Source organism: Lathyrus oleraceus, chromosome 4 (genome assembly GCF_024323335.1).
Source record: "Lathyrus oleraceus cultivar Zhongwan6 chromosome 4, CAAS_Psat_ZW6_1.0, whole genome shotgun sequence".
Lineage (NCBI taxonomy): Eukaryota > Viridiplantae > Streptophyta > Magnoliopsida > Fabales > Fabaceae > Lathyrus > Lathyrus oleraceus.
Genome location: NC_066582.1, coordinates 168,913,139 through 168,926,070, shown reverse-complemented (window position 1 = coordinate 168,926,070; position 12,932 = coordinate 168,913,139).

The following is a 12,932-nucleotide window of genomic DNA, read 5'->3' as shown; positions in this document are numbered from 1 at the left end:
TAATGTTTGATCATCAATAAAGCACTCGACTCTACATCTAGGGTCCATAGTGGTTTCAGGTCGAAGGGTGGTATACACCACTATCACCATGAGAATAACTTATGACACTTTGCATAACATTCTATATAGTATTCTCATAGCGGGTCAATCCAGTATAAATATTACTCTTAATATCCATACCTATGTTTAAGAGTTGATAACTCCTTATCCATGATCCATGAGATGCGATCATCAGTTTATATACATAATAGTCTTAATGCTTTAATGTTATCCCATTTTACAACAAAGCTCGACTACGGATACTTTAAGAATAATGTCCTTGTGTTTAATGGGATCTCATGATTAAGTCACACTTGATACATTAAACGGACTAGCTATTCTAGGGACTTTATTAAACAAACATAATAAAGAAAAAGTCTTTTATTATTAATAAACAATTCGATACAAGTACCAAAATTATTGGCCTCTAGGGCTTACACCAACATTGCTATGATATATGCTAGTTTGTTGACTTGCTACATGATGTTGTAATGACCTGCATGGTTATGAGTTGCAATGCCATGATTGTTATGAACTGTTGCTCGGTTTGTTAACTCTGCAGGATGATGATTGATGCATGATGCTATATTGATGTATTTGAATGTAGATGCATAGGTTGCTATAATGGTTGTTGCAAGAGTTTTTCTTGGTCATGCATGTATGGTGAATGGTGATGCATTGCCTTTGGTATGCTTTTGCCATTTTGTTGCTTTGGCTTAAATTTAACTTTGGGCTGCAATAAAATGTTTATGCTATGGTTGTTTGTGTTATGATGCTAGTTGGTGTATGCATGCTTAGAAATGTATTATAGGTTTAAAATGAATTTAAGTGTTAGGTTTTTGTAAATGTGACAGGGTTGCTATGTATTTTTGTGTGCATTGAGGTTTTGAACATGCTTTGTATGGATTTGGTAATGTTTGGATATGGATGAATGGTGTAACACCCCGATAAAATAAGATAATTATTTAAATTGAGTTAATAATATATTTATTAATTTAATTAAATAATTGGAATTATTATTATTATTGGAATAATAATTATTGGAATATTATTGGGATTATTATTATTGGATTATTTTTATTGTTATTATTGGAATAAAAGTAGAAATCAGTAAAAAGGTTCCATTTGGTAAAAAGAGTTATTTTCACGTGAAAAGGGAAAAGAGGCAGAAAAGGGAAAAAGGGCAAAGAGCCAGAGGACGAAGGTTGAAGGAAGGAAAAGCTTGGAGCTCAGAGATTGCCGGATTTACTCAGGTAAGGGGGGTTTATCATCGATTAATGGGTATTATGGGATAATATGTGATGGGTAGTGAGAAACCATTGATTTGCCTCTGATTGAATGATGTATGATGAATTGTGAACTTTTGGGATGAACGAAATTGGGATTAAAATTGAAGAAATTCGTAGGAATTAGAGGTAGAAAGGTTAGAAATTTGTGAAATCGAAAGTGTATGATTCGTGTTAGACGAGATGAATGAATTGTGTGTAAAATTTGAACTGTGGAAGGTTGAATTGGATCGATCTCGTAGCAGCAAAAGCCATTGCAGATCTGGAAATTCTGGTTTCTGGTCATACGCGTATGGCACTAGGCAATACGCGTATGATATGGCTGGTACGCGTATGGATGAGGCCTTACGCGTATGAGTGAAAAAGATGATGTTTTGAACGTGAAATTGTCTCTGTTAGTACGCGTATGAGAATGTGGTACGCGTAGCATACGCGTATGGGCGTGGGCAATACGCGTATGGACTTGGTCAGGAATGGGCAATACGCGTATGGGCATAGGCAATACGCGTATGGGCAGACTTGTGGTTTTTCTGAACTATGGTTGTGCAGTTTTTGGTTGTTTAGGCTGAGTGATGTAACTTAGCTGATGTATGACGTAGTAGGGATCATTTTCCGTTGTTTTGAGTAGTATAGGTATTAGTAGAGTGTGCTAATACTGTGTTTAATTATGCGGCATGATATGATATGCTTTTGTGATAAAATGTGTTGATGATGTGTGATGGTATGCATGATGCTGTGAATGTATCAGTTATGTATGCATTTGTGAATAGACTGTTTTATGGCTTAGAGTGTGAGCATATGTCTATTCTTGAGTTGTTGTTGTTGTTGCATTGCTAGGTGATTAGCATGCATATTGTGGCCTTTATGGTGGTAGCTAATTCCCATGGTGAGGAATTAGTGAGTAAATCATTTTGATTGTTGTTGATGTTTGCATGCTAGGTGATTAGCGTGCATAGCATGGCCCATTGGGGTGGTAGCTAATTCCCATGGTGAGGAATTAGTGAGTGAGTCACTATGTCTCAAATGAGTGGGACTAGTGAGCTTGGTAGTCGTGCCTGTATTTGGACGGTGAGGTTGAACTATATGTTCACAAATAGTCGGTACCGCATGCATGGAGTCTCATTGCATAATATATGTATGGCGTATAATATGAATGGATGTATTCCAATATTATACGTGTTGTTTGTGTTGGTGTTGAGTATTATGTTGAGTTGATGTGTTGTTACTGAATGCATGTTTGGATTAGGGTGATGAAGTGTGTTAAATTACTTAACATGACATGATATTTTATAATACTTATTATATTGATTGAGGAACTCACCCTTACAACTGTTTTTCAGGTAACGAGCAGTGATTGAGTAGGAGCTAGTACTTGGAGTCTAGAGTAGTTCCTTAGTGGGTCATGCTCTGATAGATGTAACATCGGGAAGGGATGTTTTAAATGTTTTACTGTTGGTTGTGAACCATTTTACATGTAATGTGTTACATGCTTTGATTGATTTGATTTATATCCGCTGCGATTTATGCAACTGTTTATTTGATTAAATAAAGAGCACGACTGTTATTTTGGAACATGGTGTGAAGTGATTATGTGACACCCTTAACTGCATAATTACTCTGATGTTGTATTTTGATATTTAATTAAATTATTGGGGTATTTTAGAAGGGTGTTACATTAGTGGTATCAGAGCATAGTCGGTCGAGTCGAGTCATAATTATTCTGTTTCCCCTGTACGGGATAGGTGTTGTGTAACCCTATCAGTACTTATTGTTTGGCTTGTTGGGTTTTCAGAATAGAGATGGCTGGAAGAGGTAGAGATGATGCTGCGATTGCTGAGGCGCTGGGTATGCTAGCTGGAGTACTTGGAGGGAATCCGAATGTTGTGGGAATGGGAGCTGCTCGTCAATTGAGTGAGTTCCAAAAGAACAATCCTCCAATGTTCAAGGGAGCATACGATCCAGATGGTGCTCAGAAGTGGTTGAAGGAGATCGAGAGGATCTTCCGAGTGACTGAGTGTGCCGAAAACCAGAAGGTCAGGTTCGGTACGCATATGCTGTCAGAGGAAGCGGACGATTGGTGGGTTGCTACCCGCACTGAATTGGAAGCTGTTGGGAATGCTGAGATTACTTGGGCTGTGTTCCGAGAGAGATTCCTGAGGAAGTACTTTCCAGAGGATGTCAGAGGAAAGAAAGAGATAGAGTTCTTGGAATTGAAGCAGGGCAATCGGTCGGTTACTGAATATGCTGCTAAGTTCACAGAGCTGTCGAAGTATTACACTCCCTATAACGAGGCTACTGGGGAATTTTCGAAATGTGTGAAGTTTGAGAACGGGTTGCGTCCCGAGATCAAGCAGGCTATTGGATATCAGCGGATCAGAGTGTTTTCTGACTTGGTTGACTGTTGCAGGATTTTTGAACAGGATTCCAAAGCCAGAGCAGAGAGCTATCAGCAAAGGGTTGATAGGAAAGGCAAGAATCAGAATGATCGTGGAAAACCGTATGCAGCTGGCAAAGGTTTTCAGAGACAGAGTGGGATGAAGAGGCCTAGTGGGGGAGACTCCAGTGCCCCTGCTAAGTGTTACAGATGTGGTCAGGCTGGGCATCGTATCCATGAGTGTACCAGTAATGAGAAGAAGTGTTTCAAGTGTGGAAAAGGTGGTCATTTGGCTGCAGACTGCCGGTTGAAGACTGTGACTTGTTTCAACTGTGGAGAGTTGGGTCATATTAGTCCACAGTGTCCTAAGCCGAAGAAGGAGAACCAGTCGGGAGGCAAGGTCTTTGCTTTATCGGGTTCGGAGACTTCTGCAGATGATCGTTTGATCCGAGGTACGTGTTATATTAATGGCTTTCCTCTTGTAGCTATTATTGACACCGGTGCTACTCATTCCTTTATATCCTTGGATTGTGCTGTGAAACTTAAGTTAGAGATATCTGAGATGCGTGGAAGTATGGTGATTGATACTCCTGCGAAGGGTTCAGTGACTACTACTTCAGTTTGTTTAAATTGTCCTTTGAGTATTTTTGGTAGAGACTTTGGGATGGACCTTGTGTGTCTTCCACTAGTACAGGTTGATGTTATCCTGGGTATGAACTGGTTGGTGTTTAACCGAGTCTATATCAACTGTTTTGATAAGACTGTGATTTTTCCTAAGATTGAAGAAGGAAAGAGTTTGTTTCTATCTGCAAGGCAGGTGAATGAGGAAGTAGCAGATGGGGCAGAGTTGTTTATGCTGTTAGCGACTTTGGAAGCTAAAGATAAACTGGTGATTGGTAATCTAGCCGTGGTATGTGATTTTCCTGATGTATTTCCTGAAGAAGTGAATGAATTACCGCCAGAGCGTGAAGTTGAGTTCTCGATCGATTTGGTACCTGGTACTAGGCCGATATCGATGGCTCCGTACCGTATGTCTGCTGTTGAGTTAACTGAATTGAAGAGTCAGTTGGAAGATCTGTTGGATAAGAAATTTATTCGTCCGAGTGTGTCACCGTGGGGTGCACCAGTGTTATTGGTTAAGAAGAAAGAAGGTACTATGAGGTTGTGTGTGGACTACAGGCAATTGAATAAAGTGACTATCAAGAATCGGTATCCTTTGCCGAGGATTGATGATTTGATGGATCAATTGGTTGGTGCGAGTGTGTTCAGCAAGATAGATTTGAGATCTGGGTATCATCAGATACGTGTGAAAACTGAGGATATTCAGAAGACTGCTTTCAGAACAAGGTATGGACATTATGAGTATTCTGTAATGCCTTTTGGCGTGACTAATGCGCCTGGAGTATTTATGGAATACATGAATAGGATTTTCCATCCGTATCTAGACCAGTTTGTTGTGGTGTTTATTGACGATATTTTAGTGTATTCGAAATCTGAAGAAGAGCATGCTGAGCATTTGAGAATGGTTTTAAGAGTTCTACGAGAAAAGAAGTTATTTGCTAAACTGTCTAAGTGTGAATTTTGGTTAGAAGAGGTTAGTTTTCTTGGTCATGTGATTTCAAGAGGTGGTGTTGCTGTTGATCCTTCTAAGATAGAAGCGGTATCTAAGTGGGAAGCTCCGAAGTCAGTTTCTGAGATAAGGAGTTTTCTTGGACTTGCAGGTTATTATAGGAAGTTCATTGAGGGATTTTCTAAGTTGGCGTTACCGTTGACGATGTTGACTAGAAAGGGGCAAGCGTTTGTTTGGGACTCAAAATGTGAAGAAGGTTTCCAAGAGTTAAAGAGAATGTTGACTACTGCTCCTATTCTGATATTACCGAGTTCGTCGGAATCATTTGAGGTTTACTGTGATGCTTCATTGTTGGGCTTGGGTGGTGTGTTGATGCAGAATAAGCAGGTTATAGCTTATGCTTCGAGACAACTGAGGGTTCATGAGAGGAACTATCCGACACACGATTTAGAGTTGGCAGCTGTGGTTTTGTTCTGAAGTTATGGAGGCATTATCTATACGGGTCAAGATTTGAGGTTTTCAGTGACCATAAAAGTTTAAAGTATTTGTTTGATCAGAAAGAGCTGAATATGAGACAGAGGAGATGGTTAGAGTTCCTGAAGGATTATGATTTTGGTTTGAATTACCATCCGGGTAAAGCAAACGTAGTGGCGGATGCATTGAGTCGGAAATCATTGCATATGTCTATGTTAATGGTTAAGGAATTAGATTTGATTGAGCAGTTTAGAGACTTGAGTTTGGTGTGTGAGAGTACTCACAATAGTGTTAAATTGGGAATGTTGAAGTTAACGAGTAATATTTTGGATGAGATTAGAGAGGGTCAGAAATCCGATATGCTTTTGGTTGATAAGTTGACTTTAGTGAATCAAGGTCAAGGTGGTGAATTCAGAGTTGATGAGAGTGGTGTTTTGAAATTTGGTAATCGGGTATGTATTCCGGATGTTACCGAACTTAAGAAGAGTATCCTGGAGGAAGGACATCGTAGTGGCCTGAGTATTCATCCTGGAGCTACGAAGATGTATCATGATTTGAAAAAGTTATTTTGGTGGCCGGGAATGAAAAGAGAAATTGCGAGTTTTGTTTATTCTTGTTTGACTTGTCAGAAGTCAAAGATTGAGCATCAGAAGTCGTCTGGGCTAATGCAACCGTTGGCTATTCCAGAGTGGAAGTGGGATAGTATCAGTATGGATTTTGTGTCTTGGTTTGCCGAGGACAAATAAGAATTTTGAAGCTATTTGGGTGATTGTTGACAGATTGACGAAATCGGCTCATTTCATTCCGATCAGAATGGATTATCCGTTAGAGAGATTGGCCGAGTTGTATATTGAGAAGATTGTCAGTTTGCATGGTATTCCGTCTAGTATTGTTTCGGACAGAGATCCTAGATTTACATCGAAGTTCTGGGAAGGTTTGCAGAGGGCTTTGGGAACTAAGCTGAGATTGAGTTCTGCATATCATCCGCAGACTGATGGTCAGACTGAGAGGACGATTCAGTCGCTAGAGGATCTTTTGAGGGCTTGTGTTTTGGAAAAGGGAGGTGCTTGGGATTGTTATTTGCCTTTGATTGAGTTTACCTACAACAATAGTTTTCATTCGAGCATTGGTATGGCACCGTTTGAAGCTTTGTATGGTAGGAGATGTCGGACACCTTTATGTTGGTATGAGTCCGGTGAGAGTGTTGTGGTTGGACCTGAAATTGTTCAACAAACTACGGAAAAGATTAAGATGATTCAGGAGAAGATGAGAATTGCTCAGAGTCGTCAGAAGAGTTATCATGACAAGAGGAGGAAGTCACTTGAGTTCCAAGAGGGAGATCATGTGTTTCTTCGTGTTACTCCGATAACTGGAGTTGGTCGAGCTTTGAAGTCGAAGAAGTTGACACCTCGATTTATTGGTCCTTATCAGATTTTGGAGAGGATAGGGGAGGTAGCCTATCGTATCGCTTTACCGCCGTCACTTGCGAATTTGCATGAGGTTTTTCATGTATCTCAGTTGAGGAGGTACATTCATGATCCGTCGCATGTGGTCTAAGTAGATGATGTCCAGGTGAGAGATAACCTGACTGTTGAAACATCACCTATGAGGATTGAGGATCGAGAGTTGAAGCAGTTGCGGGGTAAAGAGATTGCTTTGGTAAAGGTAGCTTGGGGCGGACCAGCAGGTGGCAATGTGACTTGGGAACTTGAGAGTCAGATGAAAGAGTCCTATCCAGAGTTATTCGCTTGAGGTATGTTTTCGAGGACGAAAACTCTTTTAGTGGGGGAGAGTTGTAACACCCCGATAAAATAAGATAATTATTTAAATTGAGTTAATAATATATTTATTAATTTAATTAAATAATTGGAATTATTATTATTATTGGAATAATAATTATTGGAATATTATTGGGATTATTATTATTGGATTATTTTTATTGTTATTATTGGAATAAAAGTAGAAATCAGTAAAAAGGTTCCATTTGGTAAAAAGAGTTATTTTCACGTGAAAAGGGAAAAGAGGCAGAAAAGGGAAAAAGGGCAAAGAGCCAGAGGACGAAGGTTGAAGGAAGGAAAAGCTTGGAGCTCAGAGATTGCCGGATTTACTCAGGTAAGGGGGGTTTATCATCGATTAATGGGTATTATGGGATAATATGTGATGGGTAGTGAGAAACCATTGATTTGCCTCTGATTGAATGATGTATGATGAATTGTGAACTTTTGGGATGAACGAAATTGGGATTAAAATTGAAGAAATTCGTAGGAATTAGAGGTAGAAAGGTTAGAAATTTGTGAAATCGAAAGTGTATGATTCGTGTTAGACGAGATGAATGAATTGTGTGTAAAATTTGAACTGTGGAAGGTTGAATTGGATCGATCTCGTAGCAGCAAAAGCCATTGCAGATCTGGAAATTCTGGTTTCTGGTCATACGCGTATGGCACTAGGCAATACGCGTATGATATGGCTGGTACGCGTATGGATGAGGCCTTACGCGTATGAGTGAAAAAGATGATGTTTTGAACGTGAAATTGTCTCTGTTAGTACGCGTATGAGAATGTGGTACGCGTAGCATACGCGTATGGGCGTGGGCAATACGCGTATGGACTTGGTCAGGAATGGGCAATACGCGTATGGGCATAGGCAATACGCGTATGGGCAGACTTGTGGTTTTCTGAACTATGGTTGTGCAGTTTTTGGTTGTTTAGGCTGAGTGATGTAACTTAGCTGATGTATGACGTAGTAGGGATCATTTTCCCGTTGTTTTGAGTAGTATAGGTATTAGTAGAGTGTGCTAATACTGTGTTTAATTATGCGGCATGATATGATATGCTTTTGTGATAAAATGTGTTGATGATGTGTGATGGTATGCATGATGCTGTGAATGTATCAGTTATGTATGCATTTGTGAATAGACTGTTTTATGGCTTAGAGTGTGAGCATATGTCTATTCTTGAGTTGTTGTTGTTGTTGCATTGCTAGGTGATTAGCATGCATATTGTGGCCTTTATGGTGGTAGCTAATTCCCATGGTGAGGAATTAGTGAGTAAATCATTTTGATTGTTGTTGATGTTTGCATGCTAGGTGATTAGCGTGCATAGCATGGCCTATTGGGGTGGTAGCTAATTCCCATGGTGAGGAATTAGTGAGTGAGTCACTATGTCTCAAATGAGTGGGACTAGTGAGCTTGGTAGCCGTGCCTGTATTTGGACGGTGAGGTTGAACTATATGTTCACAAATAGTCGGTACCGCATGCATGGAGTCTCATTGCATAATATATGTATGGCGTATAATATGAATGGATGTATTCCAATATTATACGTGTTGTTTGTGTTGGTGTTGAGTATTATGTTGAGTTGATGTGCTGTTACTGAATGCATGTTTGGATTAGGGTGATGAAGTGTGTTAAATTACTTAACATGACATGATATTTTATAATACTTATTATATTGATTGAGGAACTCACCCTTACAACTGTTTTTCAGGTAACGAGCAGTGATTGAGTAGGAGCTAGTACTTGGAGTCTAGAGTAGTTCCTTAGTGGGTCATGCTCTGATAGATGTAACATCGGGAAGGGATGTTTTAAATGTTTTACTGTTGGTTGTGAACCATTTTACATGTAATGTGTTACATGCTTTGATTGATTTGATTTATATCCGCTGCGATTTATGCAACTGTTTATTTGATTAAATAAAGAGCACGACTGTTATTTTGGAACATGGTGTGAAGTGATTATGTGACACCCTTAACTGCATAATTACTCTGATGTTGTATTTTGATATTTAATTAAATTATTGGGGTATTTTAGAAGGGTGTTACAAATGGAATGCCATATTGTCTTGCATATTTGGTGAATTATTGAATGGGGTATAGCATGGCCATGTTGTAATTCTAACATGTCAATGATAACATGAATGCATGTTGTTTAATCCTATTGGAGTCACAATCACAAGTTTGGAAATGCATGTGCCATGGATGAAAAATGTGAAGAACATGGCTTCTTGAAAATGAAGTAACTTTGATCATGAAATTGAAAATGATGATGCAAGCATGAAGAGTCAATCATGGAAGCTAGAATTATGGATGAATTAGATAAGTTGACTTTGGTCAACTGGTTGACCAAAAAGTCAAAAGTTGATCAAAGTCAATTGTAGGTTAAAAACCATTTTTTGTATAATTGTATGTATTCTTGTATGGACAATGATCTTGTATGAATGAAATGCACCTTTTTTAGATGGGAAAGTGCTTATGATCATGAAACATGATTTTACATTCAAATGGCCATTTCCTTCCAAAAGTATTTAATTGAAATCACTTTGGAACCATGCCATTGTATCTTGAATCAATGAACTTTAATGAAAACTTGAATCATGACACATTAATGAAACATGAGACCATGGATTGGTAATGCACTAATGAGACCATGAATGAAATATGGATGAAACCAACCTTGGATCAAATGAACCATGAGACCATGAAATCATTGAAACATGAATGCAACAAGGCCTTGGACCAAAGAAACAATAAGCAAGTAGACATATAACAAGCCATGATCCACGGGTAAACAATAATGGCATGATATAAACCACAATGATCAAATATCTCAAACCATGAATTAGGGTTTTGTACCTTGACCTAAATGATGGGATTTCCACATTGACTGCAAGAGCATAAACCCTAGGACTCTTGTTAGGTATAAACAGTCTCAAACCTTTGAATCTATGATGATATTAGTACAATAGATGGTATGAATGCATTTAACATGAAATGAATTCAAATGAATCTCAAACCAAAAGGTTAGATAAAAATGAAAAGGGGAGGGCAAATTTTGGGATATGACACTACCTAGTTTATAACCACGGTAACACGTCCGTTGTGGAAACCAGCATACATACAATCACACATTATCTAACAACGAACGTGCAACCTTCATTATATATGTTTCGCAACCGTCATTATATGTGTTTTCCATAGTAGTGTGTGCTACTTATGGAAAATACTCAATCAAGCAATGAGCAAACCAACATGTGGTGCCAAGATTCAGGATGCAGTAACCACATGTCTGGTAATAAAAACTGGTTCACCAAGCTAGATGAATCAATTGAGAAAGTGACAAAGTTTGCAGATGAAAGGCACATCACATCAGGTGGAAAATGAGATATCTCTATTGTCAAAAAGGATGGTCGAAAAGTCAACATCACTGATGTGTTGTATGTACCTTCGATGACAACTAACTTGATAAGTGTAGGTCAATTACTCGCAAAATGGTACAACATGAAGCTAGAAAAGAATCATATGAAGGTGTATCATGGTGATTAAAGGTTGACTATGAAGGCACCATTGGCAGAAAGTGAAGCCTTCAAAGTAGAGATCAATATGGTTGATCACAAGTGTCTTGCATCGACTGCAGAAAAATACAATAATTGGCTATGACATCACAGGTATGGACATCTAAACTTCAAAAGTTTAGGTATGTTCAACATAAAGAAGATGGTGTGTGGCTTACCTTAGGTGAAGGAACCAAGTCAAGTATGTGAGCAATGTTGCAAAGCAAAGCAGGCTAAGAAAGCATTCAAACATCATTTGTGTATGAGGTCGAAGGAAAAGCTTGAGCTCGTTCAGTCTGATGTATGTGGACCTTTTGAAGTAAGGTTGAATGGAGATAACTGTTATTTACTAACCTTCATAGATGAATTCACCAGACATATATATATATATATATATATATATATATATATATATATATATATATAGATTTACCTAATTGAAAGCAATAGTGAGGTATTCACATAATTCAAGAAGTTAAAATTGCATATCGATAAACAAAGTGGATACGAGTTGAAGAAACTGAGAACTGATGGTGATGGTGAATACGCTTCTTGAGAATCTGGTAGATTTTGCAATAAGGAAGGTATAGAGCATAAGGTCATTGTACCCTATACACCTCGGCATAATGGCATAGCTGAGAGGAAGAAGTCAAGTATATTGAGCATGTTGAAATCTAAAGATATGCCAATGAGACTTTGGGGTAAAGCAACTTCTACAACACTATACATTTTAAACTGATATCCAACAAAGAAGATAGTCGAGAAGAGACCTTGTGAGGCTTGGACAGGACATAAGACAAATGTTAGTCATCGTAGAGTTTTTGGATCAATGTCTTTCAGGAATGTTACTGATCAATTGAGGAAGAAGCTAGATGATTGAAGTCAGACCATGATGCTCATAGGTTATCATTCGACTTGTGCATACAAGTTGTATTAGCCAAACAATGATAAACTAATTATCAGTAGAGACGTTCTAATTGCCGAAAGCAAAGGGTGGAATTAGAGTCATGGGTTAGTTTGACAAGAATCAAATACAATCATAACTGTGTTTGAAGAAGATCAACAAACTGAAGCCACAACCAATCGAAAAGAAGAATTTCCTGAGCATAATGTTAGAAGATCGACTAGAGCAAGAACTGAGTCAACAAGGCTAGCTGGATATGAGAGATTTCCATATCAAGCAATCGATGCAGATGGTGACTTAATAGAAGAAGCAATGATGATAGTGGAAGCAGATCCGATTAATTTGGATCAAGCTATGAATGATTTGAGTTGGTTGGAAACCATGAAAGAAGAACTCAGTGAAATCGAGAAGAACAAGACTTGGGAGCTTGTCGAAAATTCAATCAAGAAGCTAATTGATATGAAGTGGGTTTACAAGCTAAAATGAAGGCCAAATGGTGAAATTGTCAAGCATAGGGCAACACTAATGGTGAAAGGTTTTATGCAAATCCTAGTATTAATTTCGACGAAGTGTACGAACCTGCTGCAAGATTGGAAACAATCAGAATTGTTGTGTCTACTGCAGCATACATAGGGTGAAAGATACATCAATTGGATGTAAAGTCACCATTTCTGAATGGACATTTGGAAGAATAAGTCTATGTTAGTCAACCACCAAGATTCAAAATCAAAGGACATAAGTCGAAGGTGTACAGATTGAGAAAGGCTTTATATGGCTTGAAGCAAGCCCCGAGAGCTTGAATAAGAGAATAGACAACTTCCTGATCGAAGCAGTTTCACAAAGTGTGTCTCTAAACATGGAATGTCTGTCAATGACACACACAGAGTCAGTCGAATCATTGTATGCATGTATGTAGATGATTTGTTAATTACAGGTGTAGATGAAGGAGATATAAGAA